This window comes from Oncorhynchus masou, chromosome 30, assembly GCF_036934945.1.
Source record: "Oncorhynchus masou masou isolate Uvic2021 chromosome 30, UVic_Omas_1.1, whole genome shotgun sequence".
Taxonomy (NCBI): Eukaryota; Metazoa; Chordata; class Actinopteri; order Salmoniformes; family Salmonidae; genus Oncorhynchus; species Oncorhynchus masou.
The window spans coordinates 62,869,304-62,885,965 of NC_088241.1; the positions used below are offsets into that span (position 1 = coordinate 62,869,304).

Genomic DNA, 16,662 nt, shown 5'->3' on the forward strand with positions numbered 1-16,662 from the left:
ATAAGAGCTGTTTTAACAAGTGGACTAGGCTGAGGCCAATCAGTTGTTTACTGCGCGGTCACGTCGGTCCTTCTTTTTCCTCTTTAATGAATACGCTTTTGTCCGGTTGAAATATTATTGAAGATTTTTTTTAAACCTAAGGATTGATTGTAAACATCGTTTGACATGTTTCTACAAACTGTAATGGAACTCTTGACTTTTCGTCTGGATTTTGTGCGTTTGTGAATTTGGAACTTTGGAATTGTGAACTAAACGTGCGAACAAAATGGAGGTATTTGGACATGAATATGGACGTAATTGAACAAAACAAACATTTCTTGTTGAAGGGGGAGTCCTGGGAGTGCATTCTGATGAAGATCAGCAAAGGTAAGTGAAGATTTATAATGCTATTTATGACTTTTGTTGACTCTCTCTCAAGTTTCAAAAGTTGATATGCTTCAAAGGGGCAACGTCAAAATTCAGCACTGCATTCTCTAACACGCTTAATTTACAATCAACGTAATATTTGATGGGCCATTTTCCAATTAGGTCAAGACGGTCTCATTTGAACTCCTTAATTGGGATTAGGGCGTGGCGGTCATGAAATGTTGTCAGCCGGTGATTAATATAATAATAATAATAATATATCCCATTTAGCAGACGCTTTTGTCCAAAGCGACTTACAAGTTAACATATAAAAACCCACGACGCTTGGCGTTGCAAGCGCCATGCTCTACCGACTGAGCCACACATGATTGTCTGCTAATTAACATATAAAACATGCACCATCTCCTGGCTTTCCCTACAAGCCACTGATACAGACCTTTGTAACATCTACATTTTAAAAAGTCTAAATAAATCCATTAACACCAACTTACAACATCACAATATATCCATTATTCATTTAGACAGGTCTATAGAAACATGAAGATGTTTTAAAATCTATTTCAGAAGAACAGAATACTCTGTGTTGTCCTTATGTTAGATCATGATCTGGCTATGCCAAATCGTTGGGGTCTACACTAGTTAATTTAGTAGGCAAGATTAATTTAGAATTTCTTGATTTACATTATTTTATAGTATGAAAAATACAATTGAGCATAGCTGCATCAAATAGAAAGGATATCTTCTCCAAACGATTTGAGGGAGTGCCTACATGCGTCTATTCTGTGTTGAGTGGTGAAGAAAGAAATGGGTACTCCTATATGCATAATTTAGAGTTGTTTGTGCAACTTTAGTTGTGATACAAATGTTTGGCTATATGTTTAGATTTTGTTTACACATTCTTAGTCTGCATGATGAGACTAATGATGATTTGCAAAAAATTCTCATGAAAGGCATGAGCTCTGCTTTGTTTGTTTTTTTGCACAGGCTGCACACACTTCATCAGTCTCTCATTCACAATTTTGACAAGCACTTGATCATGCCTTGAATTTCCCGGCTGCATCCCTTTGTGTGGTCATAATGTCCCCTAAAATAATCCATGCCTTTGTGTGGTCATAATGTCCCCTAAAATAATCCATGCCTTTGTGTGGTCATAATGTCCCCTAAAATAATCCATGCCTTTGTGTGGTCATCATGTCCCCTAAAATAATCCATCCCTTTCTGTGGTCATAATGTCCCCTAAAATAATCCATGCCTTTGTGTGGTCATAATGTAATCCATGCCTTTGTGTGGTCATAATGTCCCCTAAAATAATCCATGCCTTTCTGTGTTCATAATGTCCCTTAAAATAATCCATGCCTTTCTGTGGTCTTAATGTCCCCTAAAATAATCCATGCCTTTCTGTTGTCTTAATGTCCCCTAAAATAATCCATGCCTTTCTGTTGTCTTAATGTCCCCTAAAATAATCCATGCCTTTGTGTGGTCATAATGTCCCCTAAAATAATCCATGCCTTTGTGTGGTCATAATGTCCCCTAAAATAATCCATGCCTTTGTGTGGTCATAATGTCCCCTAAAATAATCCATGCCTTTGTGTGGTCATAATGTCCCCTAAAATAATCCATGCCTTTTGCGGCCTTTGTGCCCTTGGGCTGAATATAATAATTATAATTCCCTTCTCCCGGCTGCGTGCCGAACACGGCTCTCAGTCACTTGATCGGGTCTTTCTCACAGGCTACAATTGATGACATTACATCCAATTCCGAAGCGCATATTGAAGATGTTAGAAGAACGAAATATTTACTTTTCGTCAGCAAATAAGATGCGTAGGTCTAACGAACAGCAAAAGCACAATCTACTATCCCCCATAGTACAAACGTCAACCTATTCTATTCTGTGCAAACATAATCTGCAAACATAATCTGGGACAGTTGTGGGATGCAATAGATCTTACAACCAGCAATAAAAATAACTTTTTATGCAATGTGGTTGACACAAGGGATGAGAATATTTTGCGAGTTGCAAATAAAAAGCCATATCTCAGACTGGCCAATATAAAGAAAAGATTAGATGGTTAAAAGAACAGACACTGGACAGAGGAACTTTGCCTAGAAGGCATCCTAGTTTCGCCTCTTCGCTGTTCACGTTGAAACTGGTGTTTTGCGGGTACTATTTAATGAGCTGCCAGTTGAGGACTCGTGAGGCGTCTTTCTCAAACTAGACAATCTAATGTACTTGTCCTCTTGTTCAGTTGTGCACCGGAGCCTCCCACTCCTCTTTCTATTCTGGTTAGAGTCAGTTTGTACTGTTCTGTGAAGGGAGTTGTACACAGCCCTGTACGAGATCTTCAGTTTCTTGGCAATTTCTCGCATGGAATAGCCTTCATTTCTCAGATCAAGAATAGACTGACGAGTTTCAGAAAAGTTATTTGTTTCTGGCCATTTTGAGCCTGTAATCGAACTCACAAATGCTAATGCTTGGTATAAAGTGAGTCCTATAATAACTACAACCTAAACTGGAAGTCTTCCGACTAGCTTGGAAAGACAGTACCGTGCAGTATCGAAGAGCCCTTACTGCTGCTCGATCATCCTATTTTTCCAACTTAATTGAGGAAAATAAGAACAATCCAAAATGTATTTTTGATACTGTCGCAAAGCGAACTAAAAAGCAGCATTCCCCAAGTGAGGATGGCTTTCACTTCAGCAGTAATAAATTCATAAACTTCTTTGAGGAAAAGATTATGATTATTAGAAAGCAAATTACGGACTCCTCTTTAAATCTGCGTATTCCTTCAAAGCTCAGTTGTCCTGAGTCTGCACAACTCTGCCAGGACCTAGGATCAAGAGAGAGACACACAAAGTATTTTAGTACTATATCGCTTGACACAATGATGAAAATAATCATGGCCTCTAAACCTTCAAGTTGCATACTGGACCCTATTCCAACTAAACTACTGAAAGAGCTGCTTCCTGTGCTTGGCCCTCCTATGTTGAACATAATAAACGGCTCTCTATCCACCGGATGTGTACCAAACTCACTAAAAGTGGCAGTAATAAAGCCTCTCTTGAAAAAGCCAAACCTTGACCCAGAAAATATAAAAAACTATCAGCCTATATCGAATCTTCCATTCCTCTCAAAAATTTTAGAAAAGGCTGTTGCACAGCAACTCACTGCCTTCCTGAAGACAATGTATACAAAATGCTTCAGTCTGGTTTTAGACCCGATCATAGCACTGAGACTGCACTTGTGAAGGTGGTAAATTACCTTTTAATGGCATCAGACCGAGGCTCTGCATCTGTCCTCGTGCTCCTAGACCTTAGTGCTGCTTTTGAGATCATTGATCACCACATTCTTTTGGAGAGATTGGAAACCCAAATTGGTCTACACAGACAAGTTCTGGCCTGGTTTAGATCGTATCTGTCGGAAAGATATCAGTTTGTTTCTGTGAATGGCTTGTCCTCTGTACATTTCTGTGTTCCTCAAGGTTCCGTTTTAGGACCACTATTGTTTTCACTATATATTTTACCTCTTGGGGACGTCATTCGAAAAACACAATGTTATCTTTCACTGCTATGCGGATGACACACAGCTGTACAATGAAACATGGTGAAGCCCCAAAATTGCCCTCGCTGGAATCCTGTGTTTCAGACATAAGGAAGTGGATGGCTGCAAACTTTCTACTTTTAAACTTGGACAAAACAGAGATGCCTGTTCTAGGTCCCAAGAAACAAAGAGATATTCTGTTGAATCTGACAATTAATCTTGATGGTTGTACAGTCGTCTCAAATAAAACTGAAGGACCTTGGCGTTAATCTGGACCCTGATCTCTTGTTTGACGAACATATCAAGACTGTTTAAAGGACAGCTTTTTTCCATCTACGTAACATTGCAAAAATCAAACTTTCTGTCCAAAAATGATGCAGAAAAATTCATCCATGCTTTTGTTACTTCTTGCTTAGACTACTGCAATGCTCTACTTTCCAATGCTACCCGGATAAAGCACTAAATAAACTTCAGTTAGTGCTAAATACGGCTGCTAGAATCCTGCTAGAATCCTGACTAGAACCAAAAAATGTGATCCTATTCCTCCAGTGTTAGCCTCCCTACACTGGCTTCCTGTCAAGGGAAGGGCTGATTTCAAGGCTTTACTGCTAACCTACAAAGCATTACATGGGCTTGCTCCTACCCATCTCTCTGATTTGGTCCTGCCGTACATACCTTCACAAGACGCAGGCCTCCTAATTGTCCCTAGAATTTCTAAGCAAACAACTGGCATGATGACTCCTTGCTGTTCCCAGTCCACCTGGCCGTGCTGCTGCTCCAGTTTCAACTGTTCTGCCTGCGGCTATGGAATCCTGACCTGTTCACAGGACGTGCTACCTGTCCCCGATCTGTTATTTAACCCTGCTGGTCATTTATGAACATTTGAACATCTTGGCCATGTTCTGTTATAATCTCCACCCGGCACAACCAGAAGAGGACTGGCCACCCCTGATAGCCTGGTTCCTCTCTAGGTTTCTTCCTAGGTTCTGGCCTTTCTAGGGAGTTTTTCCTAGCCAATGTGCTTCTACATCTGCATTGCTTGCTGTTTGGGGTTTTAGGCTGGGTTTCTGTACAGAACGTTGAGATATCATCTGATGTACGAAGGGCTATATAAATAAATTTGATTTGATGCTCCAGATACTCAACTAGTCTAAAGAATGCCATTTTTATTGCTTCTTTAAATCAGAACAACAGTTTTCAGCTGTGCAAACATAATTGAAAAGAGGTTTTCTAATGATCAATTAACCTTTTAAAATGATAAACAAGGATTAGCTAACACAGCGTGCCATTGGAACACAGGAGTGATGGTTGATGATAATGGCCCTCTGTACGCCTATGTAGATATTACATTAAAAAAAATCTGCTGTTCCCAGCTACAATAGTCATTTACAACATTAACAATGTCTACACTGTATTTCTGCTCAATTTGATGTTATTTTAATGGATGTACCTTTTTAGTTTTTTAGTTTATGATCCTTTCAGCTCATAATGGGTGACTTATTTTGTTATCCAATGTATTGAACTAATGTATTAGTCATTTTCTCATTCTTGGACTAGAAACGTTGTTTGCGGAGTTTACAATCTCATTTTCAAGTCCTTGTTAAATAACTATTTTGGATTTTGTTTTTCAAACAACTGAAAGTGAGAAAGTTCATTCTTGAACATGGGGTGAGACATTCTTACTAATTTGTAAATGAAGCCAGTTTGTAATTTAGAATAATTTATTCAAGTTTTAGAGAAACCAAAAGCCCACCGTCGTCTCATAGGTCGATGGGGCCAATACTTCAGTTGTGATGCAAACCTTTTCAAAACATATAAGCCTATGGGCTAGGCTACATGAGGTAGTTTTCCTTATGCTGGGCATAATTCACAAGTGATAGGCTAATATTGTCACCCATCACACTATTCCTGATTTAAGCTCGTCTTTACATATATATGATTTAGTATATGTGATTTTTATTTTATTTAGAATGGACCATTATCATGCACCTCGAAAACAGAGGCAGCAAAAAATGTATACATGTCAACCTGGCACTTAAATGGTGAGGATGCTTTTCATTTGTCATTTTCATGCCAGTCAGGTAGACTATACTCCTGTTTTAAAGAGAAGCAATGTGCTTAATATTAGGAAAGTTGAGAAATAAATATTGTAGACCCAGCATATAGAAAGCTAATGGGATCCTCCTTTTTTAACAGAGGCCATCACTGTTTTCTCATGAAGTGTTTGATTAGGTTTTCGATCACATTTGCATTGATGTCAGAGTGATTAGAGGGACAATAGAGTGCTGAGTACCAGGCAGTTAGCAAGTTTAGTAGGATACCAATGACCATCCACAGCATCAGAGCTTTGAGAAGCCTAGTTACCACGAATAAACTAATGTGGAACTTGTGAACTCCGGTGTGGCGTTAATACAGTCACCGTAACATCTCTCAATGGGGTTATGCAGATATATGCAAAGTGGCAGTGAAAGGGAGAGGGAGAAGGAGAGAAGTGAAGAATAAACAACATTGTAAATACAAGCTATATTTATTTGTTTCTTTTTCCCTTTTGTACATTAACTATTTGCACATCAATACACTGTATATAGACATAACATGCCATTTAAATGTCTTTATTTATTTTTTACTTTGAGTGTAATGTTTACTGTTAATTTTTATAGTTTATTTAACTTTTGGTTATTATCTATTTTGCTTGCTTTGGCAATGTTAACATGTGTTTCCCATGCCAATAAAGCCCCTTAAATTGAAAGAGCGAGAGAGAGAGGACGAGGAGAGAGAGGACGAGGACGGGGAGAGAGAGGACGAGGACGGGGAGAGAGAGGACGAGGAGAGAGAGGACGAGGACGGGGAGAGAGAGGACGGGGAGAGAGAGGACGGGGAGAGAGAGGGGGAGGGGAGAGAGAGGGACGGGGGAGAGAGAGGACGATGAGGGGAGAGGACGATGAGGGGAGAGGACGATGAGGGGAGAGAGAGGACGGGGAGAGAGAGGGGGGGGACGGGGAGAGAGAGAGGACGGGAGGAGAGAGGGGGAGAGAGATGAGGAGAGAGGGGGATGAGGGGAGAGAGAGAGAGAGGAGGGGAGAGAGAGAGAGGAGGGGAGAGAGAGAGAGGAGGGGAGAGAGAGAGGGAGAGAGAGGGGGGAGAGAGAGAGAGGGGGAGAGAGAGAGGAGGGAGAGAGAGAGAGGAGGAGAGAGCAGACGATGAAGAGAGGAGGAGAGAGCGGAGGAGGATGAGGAGAGAGCGGAGGAGGATGAGGAGAGAGCGGAGGAGGATGAGGAGAGAGCGGAGGAGGATGAGGAGAGAGCGGAGGAGGATGAGGAGAGAGCGGAGGAGGATGAGGAGAGAGCGGAGAAGGATGAGGAGAGAGGAGGAGGAGGATGAGGAGAGAGCGGAGGAGGATGAGGGGAGAGCGGAGGAGGATGAGGGGAGAGCGGAGGAGGATGAGGGGAGAGCGGAGGATGAGGAGGGGAGAGCGGAGGAGGATGAGGGGAGAGCGGAGGAGGATGAGGGGAGAGCGGAGGATGAGGGGAGAGCGGAGGATGAGGGGAGAGCGGAGAGGAGGATGAGGGGAGAGAGGAGGAGGAAAGAGGAGGATGAGGAGAGAGAGGAGGAGGAGAGGGGGAGGAGGAGAGAGGAGGAGGAGAGAGGAGGAGGAGGAGAGAGAGGGAGGAGGAGAGAGAGGAGGAGGAGAGAGAGGAGGAGGAGAGAGAGGAGGAGGAGGAGGAGATTAGAGGAAAGCTCAGGAGGAGAAAGAGGAGATGAGGAGGATGAGGAGAGAGAGGATGAGATTAGGAGGAGAGAGGATGAGATTAGGAGGAGGGGGAGAGAGGAGGAGAGAGGGGAGGGGGAGGAGAGAGAGGAAGGGGAGGAGAGGAGGGGGAGGAGGATGAGGAGAGAGAGGAGGAGATTAGAGGAGGAGGAGATTAGAGGAGGATGAGGAGAGAAAGGAGGAGATTAGAGGAAAGCTCAGAGGAGGAGGAGAGAGAGGAGGTGGAGAGAGGATGAGGAGCATGAGGAGAAGGAGATTAGAGTAGGAGGATGAGAGCGAGGAGGAGGAGGATGAGGAGAGAGAGGGATGAAGAGGGAGAGAAGGATGAAGAGAGAGAGAAGGAGGAGGAGGAGATTACATTTACATTACATTTAAGTCATTTAGCAGACGCTCTTAGGAAAGCTCAGAGGATGAGGAGATAGAGGAGAGAAGGATGAGGAGAGAGAGGAGGAGGATGAGGAGAGAGAGGAGGAGGATGAGGATGAGGAGAGAGAGGAGGAGGATGAGGAGCATGAGGAGATTAGAGGGAGGATGAGGAGGAGAGGAGAGGAGAGAGGAGATTAAGGGGAGGGTGAGGAGGAGAGAGGAGAGGAGAGATTTAGCAGGCAGCTCTTAGGAAAGCTAAGGGAGGATGAGGAGAGAGAGGATGAGGAGAGAGGGAGAGGATGAGGAGGAAAGGAGGATAGGAGAGAGGAAGGAGGAGAGAGGAGGAAAGCTCAGAGGAGGAGGAGAGCGAGGAGGATGAGGAGAGAGAGGAGGAGGAGATTAGAGGAAAGCTCAGAGGAGGAGAGAGAGGAGGATGTGGAGGATGAGGAGAGAGGAGGAGGAGAGAGGAGATTAGAGGGGGAGGAAAGAGGAAATTAGGAGGAGAGACAGGAGGAGGAGGAGAGAGAGGAGGATGAGGAGGCTTTTAAAATAGTTTATTAGAAACTCAAAACTAAATTCCAATAAATATTGTTGATTTGGTTGCTTCTCTTTGTAATTAGATATGCATACACTACTCCCTAAATTCAACGCAAAAAAAAAATATATTCTAGTTTGCAGTTGTTCAATTTAATTACAAGGAGATACTTCTTGATACAGTGGGGCCGACTCCAGTCTCTTGACTTTTTGGGATCATCGCAGTTTTGTATCTGTTGCCTGATGTGGCCAACATTTTGGTTTATTTTAAATTGTCAAATAAAATCAAACTGACACACTAGCCTAGCTACACGAGCTAGCATGGTGCTGTTTAAAGCGGGGACGCTAGGTGATGGATAGGAAGCAGAAGGCTTTGAAAGGAACAGCCCACTTGGAAGTGGAAGGATGGAGCTCGTCTCCCCAGCAGGCGCCATGTTGCCCAGTTGGACGGGCGCCCAGCGGCGGTGGGGAGGACGACGACACTGCGCCAACATGGCAACCCAGTGGGTCACTCAGAGTGACTGGGGATGGCAGCTAGCAGCAGAGACAACAGGCTGCCAGACACACACACACACACACACACACACACACAGAGACAGACAGACACAAAGCAGAGCACAGAAGGGGAGAGAGAGAGAGAGAGAGAGAGAAGGGGGGAGAGAGAGATACGGGGAGAGAAAGAGGGTGGATTAAGAGAGCGAGGGGGAGAGAGAGTGATAGAGAGACGGAGGGGGGGATTGAAAATGAGGAGGGAGAGAGAGAGGGAGGGGAGAAAGAGGGGAGAGAGATAGGGGGGATTGAAAGTGCGAAGGGGGAGATGTGTATATATACATACAGTGGGGCAAAAAAGTATTTAGTCAGCCACCAATTGTGCAAGTTCTCCACTTAAAAAGATGAGGCCTGTAATTTTCATCATAGGTACACTTCAACTATGACAGACAAAATGAGAAAAATCCAGAAAAGCACATTTATTTGCAAATTATGGTGGAAAATAAGTATTTGGTCAATAACAAAAGTTTAATCTCGCTACTTTGTTATATACCCTTTGTTGGCAATGACAGAGGTCAAACGTTTCTGTAAGTCTTCACAAGGTTTTTACACACTGTTGCTGGTATTTTGGCCCATTCCTCCATGCAGATCTCCTCTCGAGCAGTGATGTTTTGGGGCCGTTGCTGTGCAACACGGACTTTCAACTCCTCCAAAGATTTTCTATGGGGTTGAGATCTGGAGACTGGCTAGGTCACTCTTACGAAGACACTCCGTTGCCCGGCGGTGTGTTTGGGATCATTGTCATGCTGAAAGACCCAGCCACGTTTCATCTTCAATGGCCTTGCTGATGGAAGGTTTTAACTCAAAATCTCACGATACATGGCCCCATTCATTCTTTCCTTTACACGGATCAGACGTCCTGGTCCCTTTGCAGAAAAACAGCCCCAAAGCATGATGTTTCCACCCCCATGCTTCACAGTAGATATGGTGTTCTTTGGATGCAACTCAGCATTCTTTGTCCACCAAACAAGACGAGTTGAATTTACACCAAAAAGTTATATTTTGGTTTCATCTGACCATATGACATTCTCCCAATCTTCTTCTGGATCATCCAAATGCTCTCTAACAAACTTCAGATGGGCCTGGACATGTACTGGCTTAAGCAAGGGGACATGTCTGGCACTGCAGGATTTGAGTCCCTGGTGGCGTAGTGTGTTACTGATGGTAGGCTTTGTTACTTTGGTCCCAGCTCTCTGCAGGTCATTCACTAGGTCCCCCCGTGTGGTTCAGGGATTTTTGCTCACCGTTCTTGTGATAATTTTGACCCCACGGGGTGAGATCTTGCGTGGAGCCCAAGATCGAGGGAGATTATCAGTGGTCTTGTATGTCTTCCATTTCCTAATAATTGCTCCCACAGTTGATTTCTTCAAACCAAGCTGCTTACCTATTGCAGATTCAGTCTTCCCAGCCTGGTGCAGGTCTACAATTTTGTTTCTGGTGTCCTTTGACAACTCTTTGGTATTGGCCATAGTGGAGTTTGGAGTGTGACTGAGGTTGTGGACAGGTGTCTTTTCTACTGATAACAAGTTCAAACAAGTGCCATTAATACAGGTAATGAGTGGAGGACAGAGGAGCCTCTGAAAGAAGGTCTGTGAGAGCCAGAAATCTTGCTTGTTTGTAGGTGACCAAATACTTATTTTCCACCATGATTTGCAAATAAAATTCATTAAAAATCCTACAATGTGATTTTCTGGATGTTTTTTCTCCTTTTGTCTGTCATAGTTGAAGTGTACCTATGATGACAATTACAGTCCTCTCTCATCTTTTTAAGTGGGAGAACTTGCACAATTGGTGGCTGACTAAATACCTTTTTGCCCCACTGTGCATGCATACATGCATACATGCATGCATACATACATACATACATACGAGAGAGGGGAGGGATTGAAAGTGCGAAGGGGGAGAGAGACAGAGAGAGGGGGGAGAGAGACAGAGAGACAGAGAGCGTGTCTCTCTGTGTTGTCTCTCTATGGGACAGTCCGAGTGAGAGAGTGAAGAGAGGTTCAGTGAGGACACCACTGTTGTAGGCCTGATAACCAGCAACGTTGAGTGAGCCTATAGGGAGGTGGTAAGTGAACTACGTCAGCAAAACAAAGCAAAACAAAGGAGTTGATTGTCGACTTCAGGAAGCTGAGGGAACAGACCCTCAACAGGACTGCAGTAGAGAGAGTCCGCAGTTTTAAGTTCATCGGCGTCCACATCTCCGAGGACTTGACATGGACCAACAACACCACCTCTCTTGTCAAAAGCATCTCCACTTCCTAAGACGGCTGAAGAAATTCGTGCATGGCACGCCGGGTCCTCTCCAAATACTACCACTGCACCAGAGAGATTCCTGACCGGTTGCCTCACCGCCTGGTAGAGGAATTGTACTGTCCACCACCACAAAGCCCTCCAGCGGGTGGTGAAGAACGCCCAGTACATCACTGGGAACATGATCCCATCCAGGATATCTACTTGAAACAGTTTATGGAGGAAGTCCCCTAGCATCATCAAGGACCCAACACACCCCAGCCACGAGCTGTCCACTCCCTTACCTCTGGGCAGACGATATCAGAGCACGAGGTCTGATACCAACAGGTTCAGAGACAGTTACTATCTGATAGAAACTGTCTCTGAGCCTGTTGGTATCTACAAGCCATCAGACTGCTGAACTGGAATGACCACCTGCTCTGATTCTCTCTCCCTTTATCACACAGACACACACACACACGCATCTCAACAGCTGCTACCAGACTATTATTTACTATTGCTAATAATGCTCAATTTAAAAACACTTGTCCCCGCAATCACCCCTTCCCTGATATACAGTACAGGGGGAAATATAACATGTGCCTTCCTGTATTAAACTGATGCTAAATGTTTATTATATTCTACTGAGCCATTTACTTTATGCTCATTGTGTTGGCTTGAATTATTTCTTATTGTTGTCGCATTGTCCAGAAGGCATCCTGCAGTGTATACCTGTACATACGCCTAATAAAACATCATACTGTCCTGGTTGTCTGTCTACAGAAAGAGCCCTGATTGAGTCAGATTGGTGGCAAGTTGTCCTGGTGACATTGTGTTTGTGCCTGAGCTGTAGAGCTTAATGTCCTCCCACCTCATATAAGACTAATTGGAGCATTGTTTCTGCTGGGGACGGCGAGGCCACGACTACACCAACAGACAGTTAAAGGGCTATTTATTTATTTAACTAGGCAAGTCAGTTAAGAACAAATTCTTATTTTCAATGACGGCCTAGGAACAGTGGGTCAACTGCCTGTTGAGGGGCAGAATGACAGATTTGTACCTTGTCAGCTCGGGGATTTGAACTTGCAACCTTCCGGTTACTAGTCCAACACTCTAACCACTAAACTACCCTGCCGCCCCAGTGAGGTCAGTCAGCTTGAGTAGCAATGGATAGGATAGGAATATTTGTAGTTTCGGTGTCTATATTACTCATGGCTATGTTCAGCTGGGGGGAAACTGAACAACGACAGCATTTGGTTATAGATGTATTGTTTTGATCATGACTGTATAGCCAAAGAACATAATCGATTTAAATATTGTTGGAAGTCTCAGGATGCCTCATTGAGTAAAGTAATGTAAAATGTTAATCAAAACGAAGATTTTGTTTTTGATACATTTTCTCCACTAAACACATCAATATTCTCTTTATATTAAATCCTGTATTTATCCAAGTTCGTCCGATGTTTTCATACATGAAAACTGGTCCGACGTCGAGATGACTCCATACCCTATGTCACTGATTGTGTAGTTGCAGACATATGCCTCAAACCTCTAAGAATTGGAAAAAAGGAAGTCACGAAAAATGAAAAAGTACACAATCGATGGAAGGGATATGAACTCATCTTAAAATTAAACAATTTTTAAGGTCTGTAAACATCTGACATACTTAAATGGATAGTTCACGACAGAATTAAAGAATAGATACAGTACAGTACATCAAAGCCTTGGCACTGTACTCTGAGTGCTGTGCCTTTAGTATTGGTGACAGCCAGGCTACCCACAGAGAGGCAGAGAGAAAAGCCAAGCATCCATCCGCAAATGATTAAACAGCAATGTAATAGCGAGGAGTACTTGATCCACCCTCTCCATTTTATCATTTTCAATTCCACCTGGCTCAATGTTTATCCCTCAGGTTAAAACAATATAATTTTACAAGAATACAAGACAACAACAAGCAGTACATCCATAACTAAACAGAATGAAATTAAAGCCTCCTGTTTCGCCACGTGACTGAACGTACCAATTCACAATAGTGCATAAACATACATTTTAATACTATTGTTCGGCCCTGGTCCCCCATGGGAATTGAACCCACAACCCTGGCGCCATGGTCTATCAGCTGAGCTCTGAGATACACGGGAGAGGAGTACTACCATTGGCCAATATGGTAGGACCAATACCAATAGTCCACATTGACCAAGATAATGGTCAGATTTAGAAACATGTTGCAGCTCCCTGGGATGACAAAGGTTCATTATTTATTTATTTTAATCTAGGGAGTTATCCGTGCCTAGAAAACTTATCACTGGGGAGAAAATGTCAATTATTCCCCTTTAGCAGACAGCAGACGGGTGTGCAAACTGGGCTCTGGGTGCATGCAGTCTGATAATATTATTATATTTTTAACTGTGATTAGACATAAGATCCTAAAGTGCAAAACAAAATACTGTATCTACTGTATAGTGTGTCCAGTCATAAATTCCTGCTGATGGGTCAATTCTCTGCACCCGATATAATTTTATAAATTTTCAGCTTGGAAAAGTATTCATTGCCTCCTTCACAGTGCAGTGTAGGAGGAGGACACTATAAAGAAGCACCAAGAAAACAGTCATAAGGTTAACTAGGTGGTACGTAGCATAATGTTAGCTAGGTGGTACGTAGCATAATGTTAGCTAGGTGGTACGTAGCATAAGGCTAGCTAGGTGTTACGTAGCACAAGGCTAGCTAGGTGGTACGTGGCATAAGGCTACCTAGGTGGTACGTGGCATAATGCTAGCTAGGTGGTACGTAGCATAAGTCTAGCTAGGCGGTACGTGGCATAAGGTTAGCTAGGTGGTACGTGGCACAAGGCTAGCTAGGTGATACGTAGCACAAGGCTAGCTAGGTGATACGTGGCACAAGGCTAGCTAGGTGGTACGTGGCACAAGGCTAGCTAGGTGGTACGTGGCACAAGGCTAGCTAGGTGGTACGTGGCATAAGGCTAGCTAGGTGGTACATAGCATAAGGCTAGCTAGGTGGTACATAGCATAAGGCTAGCTAGGTGGTACATAGCATAAGGCTAGCTAGGTGGTACATAGCATAAGGCTAGCTAGGTGGTACATAATGCTGGCTAGGTGGTACATAGCATAAGCATAAGTGGTACATAGCTAGGTGGTACATAGCATAAGGCTAGCTAGGTGGTACGTGAGGGGACACCTCCATTGGGTTTCTCTCGCTGAGGCCAGAGGTGCTTAAAAGCACAATTTCATGTATTTCAGATCACTCTCTCTTTCTCTCTCTCAGCCCAAAATTGTTTTGATTTATTTAACTAGGCAAGTCAGTTAAAGAACAAATTCTTATTTATAATGACAGCCTAGAAACAGTGGGTTAACCTTTTTCAGGAGCAGAATGACAACTTTTCAGCCACTGGCCCAACGCTCTGACCACTAGGTTACCTGCCGACCTAAGGCAGTGCTGTAATGACTGTTCGTGACACCAATGTTGAGCACCTCTCCATCAGCCGTGCTTGTCACATCCCTGCGATAATTTAGAAATTGACAAAATGTAACCCGATTTGCATCAAATATAGTTGCGTAGACCACTGAGGTTGAGTGAAGCTTGTCAACACTGACACACAGACACACAGACAACAAGTGGCAGAGAGCTCATGGCTCCATTCATGTGACATGTTGACTTAACTTTCATTTTGAAAGTAGGAAAACAATAAGTCTGGGTTTTACTTCGTAAGCACAATTAGAGCAGATCATTGGACAGAACACATTTACATATAAAGCCTGAGACCAAGTACTTGTATAATCTCAGCAGCATTTGAGAGTGCATTGGTATTATAGTCATGTAGGCTATAGCGAGCTACAAAAGTATTGGGACAGTGACTTTTTTTGTTGTTGTTGTTGTTTTGGCTCTGTACTGCAGTACTTTGAATTTAAAATGATAATTTGAGGGTATTTTCATCTGTATCGAGTGAACCGTTTAGAAATGACAGCACTTTTTGTACATAAGTCCCTCCATTTCAAGGGACCAAAAAGTATTGGGACAAATTCACTTATATATGTGTAATAGAGTAGTCAAATGTTTAGTATATTCCTCCCTGATATATCACAATAAAAAATGATTCACGTAGAAAATTGTTTTCAGCTTTTATCACTCCTCTATGAGCGGGGAAAAATCCTCCACAGCAGAGAGCAGGTTCACAGTTTTCGGGGCAGGTATGATATTTGCACGTCTGTAACTTTCTCACTCACCATTATTCAGGAGTATCCGTAACCATGGTAGCATCCGCATCGATGTAGAAGTATTTAGAAACATTTTCTTATTTACAATAAAAGTGAATCCAAAATGACACAATATAACTGAAACACAACCAAAACAAAACAGCAAATGCATCCAATCCAGTTTGTAGAGTCACAAGCTTGTTGGGATCATTGCTTGATATAGGAATATGGGACCACATAATACAGATTAACTACTTTAATACACATGTAAGTTAATTTGTCTCAATACTTTTCTTCCTCTAAAATGGGGAGGACGCTGTTCATAAAGTGCTGTAATTTCTAAACACTTACATTTCACCCGATATGGATGAAAATACCCTGAAATGAAAGCTTGACAGTCTGCTTTTTAACCTCATAGTCATTATATCATTTCAAATCCAAAGTTCTGGAGCGCTGAGCCAAAACAACAAAAGATGTGTCACTGTCCCAATACTGTTGGAACTCACTATATGTCATCCACAGTGTGAATGTCTAAGTTCTAGGTGTATGCTAGGGGTCTTCTTGGCAGTGCTGGGTCTGTATAAACACAAAGTTAGAGTTGAATATATACGAAACCTTTAAGCCAAAATATAAATACGGTATACGTTTGTAACATATCAGCTCTATTTTCTGCTGGCATTAAGGCGGCGCTAGTGTCAAATGTACACTCTACCAATTCCGACTTGTAAAAGCTAGTGCTCAGGTATTTTCCAGCTCCCCTTGCGATGAGGTGGAAGTTAAAAATGTGTGCCAATTTGAATCAGCACTACTTATTTATATTTTAGACTCAACAAAAGCTGGTCTTCGCGGTAACGTAATTGGTTATAGCATCAATTTTGCCAGGGGAAGCACACAGTAGCCTAATCAGCAGTGTAATCAGTAGCTTAATCAGTAGCCTATAACCAATGTTTTATTAAAATATCAGGAGCAGCAAAACAGTCAAGACTTTCCAATTTTTCCATTATTTTGGACATTATTCTTGTCCATGCATATACTATGAAAAATGTTGACTAATTTGGCCTATATGTGCGACGTGGGAAGTCTGTTTAGGAACATCA

The 16,662-nt window shown here is 42.8% G+C and overlaps 1 protein-coding gene across 1 annotated transcript in view; it reads right to left on the reverse strand.

Annotated features, from left to right (window-relative positions):
• LOC135521686 (potassium voltage-gated channel subfamily H member 2-like) overlaps positions 1–16,662 on the reverse strand; it is a 298,098-nt gene that overhangs the window by 279,575 nt on the left and 1,861 nt on the right. The gene's annotated exons all lie outside the window — the stretch shown is intronic.